The sequence below is a fragment of the Rhea americana genome, unplaced genomic scaffold (assembly GCF_003343005.1).
Source record: "Rhea americana isolate MKP2758 unplaced genomic scaffold, rheAme1 scaffold_0, whole genome shotgun sequence".
Taxonomy (NCBI): domain Eukaryota; kingdom Metazoa; phylum Chordata; class Aves; order Rheiformes; family Rheidae; genus Rhea; species Rhea americana.
In genome coordinates this window covers 4,504,245-4,511,143 of record NW_028185037.1, presented here as the reverse complement: position 1 = coordinate 4,511,143, position 6,899 = coordinate 4,504,245, and the positions used below count along the sequence as shown (strand labels likewise).

General features: G+C 40.5%; 1 long non-coding RNA gene across 1 annotated transcript; it reads left to right on the top strand.

The window, feature by feature from the left end:
- The first annotated feature begins 891 nt into the window (after positions 1-891).
- Positions 892-6,431, top strand: LOC146601974 (uncharacterized). The gene is made up of 4 exons (XR_014896605.1): positions 892-954; positions 1,687-1,801; positions 3,967-4,198; positions 5,986-6,431. It is a non-coding gene; the product is annotated as an uncharacterized LOC146601974 (long non-coding RNA).
- The last annotated feature ends 468 nt before the right edge of the window (positions 6,432-6,899 follow it).

Genomic DNA, 6,899 nt, shown 5'->3' with positions numbered 1-6,899 from the left:
TGGGGCTGGGGCTGGGGCTGGCCGGGAGCTCCAGCAGCGCGCAGGGCTGCGCGGGGCCGGCACGAGCGAGAGCAGCACTTTGCTGCTGCTCTCGTCATAAATTACGTCAGGAATAAAATTACGAGATTTTAATAATAACATTAATTTTAACAAATGCACTAATTACATGAATTTTGAAAGTCAGGAACGAGGGCAAACAGGATGTTAGACCACAGTTTGAAATAAAACCTGTAGTTTTCAGCATGTAAGAAATGGGGCAAAAAAAAAAAATCATTGCTGCTTCTCTCCCTACCTCCTTCCCCTCAAAATGCCTGTAATGACATGTCCTAATTAAGCTTGATTTTTTTTTTATTATGTTCCCAGATTTTCTGTGGCGTGATCACTTAACCTGTAAATTATAATTGCAGGTTTGGTGCCTGTGCAGACTGATCATTATAATTGGTACCTGCTAACTCCCTTTTAGTTTTCATTGTCACTTTCACTATCAAGGAAGCTAAGGCAGCTCTGTTTTAGGAATAAATGGGATCCACAGTCCTGAAAGGCAACCTGAAGAATGATGTTTCTCTTCCACACGAATATTACTTTCATATAATATCTTTAGATTTAAAAAAGAAAGCCTATTGATTGATATCTGGGTCTAATAAGAATTAGACCACATTTTGAAATAAAACTAGTAACTTTCAGCTACTGAAATAGCTGAAGTAGGGCAAAAATCATAAGGCAAAATGAGAGAAGTCAGTCCAATGTTTGTGGAGCCAAAATGAGTTATTCTAGCTGAAAATTTGACCTATTATCTTTAGACAGAGATATTTTTAAGAGTTGCCACTGCATTAATAAATCTAGTCTTCTTCACCAAAACAATTAGTGATTAATGTTACAACTTTCCTTGTAGGAACTCAACGACCTTGCAGCTTTCCACATGCTGAAGAGAGCTATATGAGACCTGATGATTTGGTAAGAACATCCCTCAGTGCAGATATAATTCAAAACCAATTGATCTGAGCTTAGTTTGAGAAGGAAGAGATGAATAAGGAAGTGAAAGGAGGCTCCAGAACAGACAAAATAGGCTCAAAATGTTTGTAGATTCTGTTCAGGAAGCTGCATAAATTCTGGATATGTACGCAAGCTTCTTGACCCTGCAAGGCTGCTTTACATATGCCATTTAAATGTACCACTTCTTCTGCAGAAAAATCGTGTTACTACAGAAAGCTTTGGATGTGGCAGATAATTTAGCAATCTTCCCAGAACTTGGTTAAAGTTTGTTTGATGAGGATTTAAGATTTTTTCTTTCAGTCACTCTGAACTCAAGCAAGAGGGTAGAAGAAATGATACTGAGTTAGAAAAATATTTGGAGATGGGGTATTTTTTAACTAGCAGTACACCACATCCTCATCTGCTATAAATGGAACAAGACAACAGGTTAATATAAACTGGCACTGTTCTATTGCCACTTGGTGGTCCATATAACCAAGATATTAGGAAGTAATTTGCAATGCTATTTTTTTTAAGTCTGCCCACTTGTAGTGTTGCTTGTGTATTTAACATTTTATTCCTAATAATGTCTAGAAAATAACTCAGAGGTTTTAAAAGTTTACTGACTTAGTACCTGTGCCTATATTTACTGAGTCAATGAAGTCTGAGTCAGTAGATATTTTGCTCTGATTAATTCCAATCTTTCTTTATCAGACCTAATCTGACAATGCTGCTCTGCCTTCTCAGTCCTGGGAGATGCCAGAGGGGTAACAGCAAGTTGTAGGATCATAATCTTCATGTTTTCCTACATGATTTAGATAAATGCTGGGTAAGAATTTAAGCTAGAACCATTATTCACAGATGAATCCTCTTAGTCCATAATAAACCTGCCTCAGTTGGACAGAGAAATGTACAGTTAATAAGGAATGAGGAATACTTAAAGCCTTTATAAGCAAAATCTGCTTTCAAATGTGTAAACAACTGGTATGAGTTTATCATTAATAGAGTGTAACTGCATTAATTTATAGCTTCTTCCGCCTTTGAGAACCAAAGCATCACTGATGGTTTTTATAATGGGTGTAAATCGTGCCATGGCATCACTGAAAACAGAGGCGAAGGAGATGTTCACGGCATTCAAGGAGCCTATTTGCATGGCAGGGGCAAACCTTTCCCTGACAGAGAACTTGTTCTCCAAACCCTCCAATATCAGCAATTCTGCCCATCTCCCTAGCTAAGGAGGTGAGGTAAAGAAAAACAGTTTGCAGTCTTGTCAGGTTTCACTCGCTAAAACTAGTCTAAACTCCCTTCTTGCACTGCGATGAGGCGATCAGGAAGAAGTGGTAAAGGAGCTGGTGGTGGTAGCTGTGCCAGCCTAATTCCCCCAAACTGATCCACTTCTCCCTGTGCTTTTCTGTGCATATTTGGTTTAGTTCGTAAGGGATCTCTTAGGAAGTGCAGACTTGCCAAAGGAACTGAGTCTACATTAGGGCTGGTTCTGAGTTTACAGCTCAAACCCAGATATCATTTCCCGCAGCAGCACTCTCTTCCTCCCCGCCTGCGCAGGCTCAGTTCATAAGGGTTTTTCCCACATAAGAGCCCATTAGGCTCTTAATCCTAATGGTGAAGCAACTCTCGCTGCTGGCAGTAGCTAATTCATTACGAGGGCTTTGCCTGGCCCTCTCCACTGTAGATCTGTCCTATGAACACTTGATATAGGGCATTCCCAGGCTAGTGCAACCTTCTCAGAGGAATCATAACGTGGAAGTTCTGCAMCCAGTGCAGAAGAATCCAGCAAAGTGATACTGGTTTATCCCTTCCCTGTTTCCTCCTCTCTCCAGCTGTTCCTCTCCCTTCTTACAGGGCTTCTAGGAAAACTTAGTTTGGTTTTCCTTCTATTCCCTCCCTGCTTTGCTCATTCTTCCTTGCCGCTGTCCTGATGACTGCCAGCAATCACGCTGTTCTCTCTGCTGGCGTCTTACAGCCTTCCTCCTCCCTCTCATCCATCTCGTTTGTAAGCTCTCCGGGATACGGACAACTCCTGTGCAGCGTTTGCGTAATGTATCGCACTTGTGCTTGCTAGCGGTTGTTGCAAGACTCTTGGTTGTGACACAYAGAGTCAAGCAAAGCTATTTGTAAATATAGAAAGCCCCTATTTTATTATACATTCATAAACTTTCAGCTAGAAAGCAGCCATGATCGTTACAATAACCATGACTTCACACCAGGGAACCAGCAAATCGCTCCAGCTGAGTACACCGTTTCCACTGGTGATTATGCTATTTAAAGAGAATAGAGAAACTCTGTTGTGTCACAGAATACGTTAGATAAATATAAAACTGTAAGAGCATAGCCACTGCCAAACCTTTCACAACAGATAATGAGCTAAAATAATAGAAAACAGAGGCTCTGGTGTGAGGTCTGCTGAAAAGTTTATTTCAGTTGTTGCGGTAAGTGGTAGCCGGGTTCTGGGAACAGAAAAGCTTGTGTGATTCTGGGGAGAAGCACTGGCAAAGCGCTGAAAGTTCCCTCTGCCGCACAGCAGGGTTGCTCTGCTGGGGCAGGATGAGAGGCAAATGCTGGCAGAGCGGAGAGGGCTGGCTAGACAAACCTCGGCTGCTAACGAAGAGCGAAGCACGGGAGACCTTGGGCTGGCAACCTCGCAGGAGCCAGCCGTGGGCTGCCCTGCCTGCCCTGGGTGGCTGCCCTAGCGCGGACGAGAGCGCTCGGAAGTGACCTGTCCCCTCAAAGGGGCAACATTATTTAACAGGAATTAAGAAGAYATTAATGAAGTAAGATTTGTGCTAATAAACGCTTAAAAAAAAGGAGAGRGAGAGAGAGAAAGGYCTGGTATCTCTATGTCTAGAACACAGTTTCCTTCAGAAAGAAGTAGGCTGCTAGGTCACGGAGTTTGGTTTACTGATTGTATTGACTCTGGCTTACTCAACTAATTAAAATCCTCATTAGTGATCTTAACTGGAAATTTGCTATTTTCAGGTCAGGCTTCTGTCTGTGTTCATTTGTCTGATCCTGGGGTTCAAGCGCAGGGACTCAGCAGCAGAAAATAGCTATTTGAGCTCTCTCACTGGCTTCTGGTGTGTCCTTGACAAATGACTTCAGCCATGTGACTTTCTTTTCCACGCTGGAATGGAAGATAAGAACTTCATATTTGTCAGAAATGCAGAAGATAATTTACTAGTATTTAAAAAATAAGGTGACAGAGAAAAAGGTATTTGTTTTATTTATTCAAACCCTGACATTCTTCTGCTTGAGCAATTTGAGAGCATAAATGGGGTTATGGGGTAAGAATCCGGAAGACTTTATGTTGCAACAGATTTAAAGCTGTACACACACAAGTCATAAAAGCTCTTTTAAAAACCTATAAATTCAGGTATCTAGCAAAATTGTTGCATACAGGCAACATAAACTTGCTTGATTAAGAAAGTAGACTGGAGGACTTGCACGTTTGAGGTGTATAGCACTGTACATGAATACTGTTATAAGCCAAGTATTATCCTAGCTATCCCTAAAGTGCACTGAACAGATTAATTTTCCCTTGGTGAAACATGCCTTTGAAGGTCTTAACAYATTTTTTTTTTTCTTTAGGTAATCAGTTCACACTGTATTTCTGTAGTGCCTGACTTTTTAGGAATTCTGAGTTTAGCAAGATTTTTCTTAGCTAAACATACTAAGTATGAGTATTAAGATTCTTATTTTGGAAAGTAAGAATTCAATCAGGCTGAATCAGCTGGCTTTCAAAATTTCTCTCTGAGACTCCCCTGTTTACAAGTGAGAGCTGGGAAAGGAATAGAATAATCTTTTAATGGCAGTTCTTGTAACAAAAAGGCTCCTTCTGGGCTTAAAGCTAGCCCCTACCTCCTTTCTTTTTCCAGCCAGTTGTTTTCAAAGCAGTTTTTATTAGTGCCTTAAGCTCAGATCATTTTTACTGTTGGACTTGTAAATCCAAGTATACTTTTGCTATATCTATTTTTTAAGCACTCATTACAGATCTAGGGACTATAAAAAACAGAGTTTACTTTAGCAAATAGAACAAATTACACGCTGATTGAAACAGCTGATCTCCATTAAATCAGCTTATGCCATCTTCCTCTTCCTCATCGCTTCTTGAACAAAGTTTAAACTGGGTCTAAAACTAATTGATGATTTTGTTTCTAAAGTGAAAACCTTATCCTCTGGTCACCAAGGATGTTTGGCAGCTTCTCTGCCTCCCTAGTCCATATTTGAATATGTGTAGTCCAGAGCTGCAGACTGGAAAAACAATATAGTGAAGAAGGTGCCACATTTTTTTAAAAAAATGTTTATATGATATACAAATACTTATTATTTATATATATTTATATTATATATAAATTTTATATATTTTTATATATATAAAAAAAATTTATATATTGCATGTCATCTCTTTAAACACTGCTGACTAATTCTTCATTTCCCAATTAATACCAATTTCCCATTTTGATAAAGGGAAAGTGATAGTGTAAAATACACTTTTACAGTAAATAGCTTGTTAGCCATTGCTTTACCAGCACAGAATTGTATAGTACTCAGCTAATAGTTTTTGTTTTGTTTTGTTTTTTAAACAAAAGCTCTTTTACAGAGTACAAATTCAAGTACCTTTTAAGTTTATTTGGGACATCTGAAAAAAAAAAATTTAATCTCAGGGAAGATACAATAATTCAGACCTACTCAGAATCATGCCTTTTCAAGCCTAAAGAGAAGCACCAATTGGGGCGGGGGCGGGGAGAGCCCTAAATGAGTAGAATATGGACTTTGTCACTAAGCTAAGTGATGCATTATAATTTTCATTTGCCCCCTATATGATTCATTYGCAAAAGAATGAAAGGAAAGGTTTCTTTAGTCAGATGCTTGCATTTGTTTATGTAATAATTCAACATTTCTAAGTGACAAAAATAACTGTAAAAAGCTGTATGGTAGCATTTAAAATGCCYATATTCTGTTTTCTCTTCCCTATTGAATGTTTTCTGTATACCACAGATGATAACCATCAATCCAACTGCATCAGTCAGGGTTGTCAAAGAGTCTGCGTCTCCGACGGATACAGCCATGCTTTATCCATCCACCTGAGAGCGAGCTTGCACGCGCAGCTCGCAGGGGAAGCGGCTGCTGCGGGCTCGGCCGAGCCCGCGGGCGGACGGAGCGGGCGCCCTCCCGGGCACGGCCCCGCCAGCGGCGCCGGCAGCCCGGGACCCGTCTGGGGGAAGCCCGGGCTCTCGCCCCGCTTCGGGTAGCGCTRCGCTCAGGGGCTGCTCGTCTCCAGAGACTCTTCTTTTCTTCCAAAGAGCACTCGGAATTCATCTCGTGCTATGTGCTGCATCAAGTGCACCTCAATGTCTTTACAGAGGGCTTTCTGTAACATATATCTCCACTTGGAAAGGACGGAATAACTCTGGGCTGGCCAGACAGAAAGTTTTTATTCTTAAATGAGTTCTTTTTTTTCCAGCATTTAGTGAAAAAAAAAAAACACTTGCACACACCAGTATCAGTATTAAATTCCTCAGATTTTTTCATGTTCCTCCTGTTATTGTGAGAGGGGAAAAAAGGAAAGACATTTTGGAGAACAGATTGTCCCAGTCTCAGATAAGAAAGTTTCACAGTCTGAATTGATTTGGAGATACTCTGGCGAGAAGCAAAGCATGATACAGTTTCAGGGCCAGGAAGTACTTAACATTAGGAACTGCTACTGCTACAACTCCCCAAGCTATGTTTTTTTTTTTTTTCTTTTTTTTTTCTTTTTTTTCCCCATGGAGAAGTTATTTCCCCATCTTCCCAAACCCATGGCCTGCCCAACCTTCACCCCTCCATAGCACTTCAATTTTTTAACCAGTCAATCCTCAGAGAAAGTGCTGCCCAAACATATGCACAAACTGGAAATTTCTAGGATCCCTAGT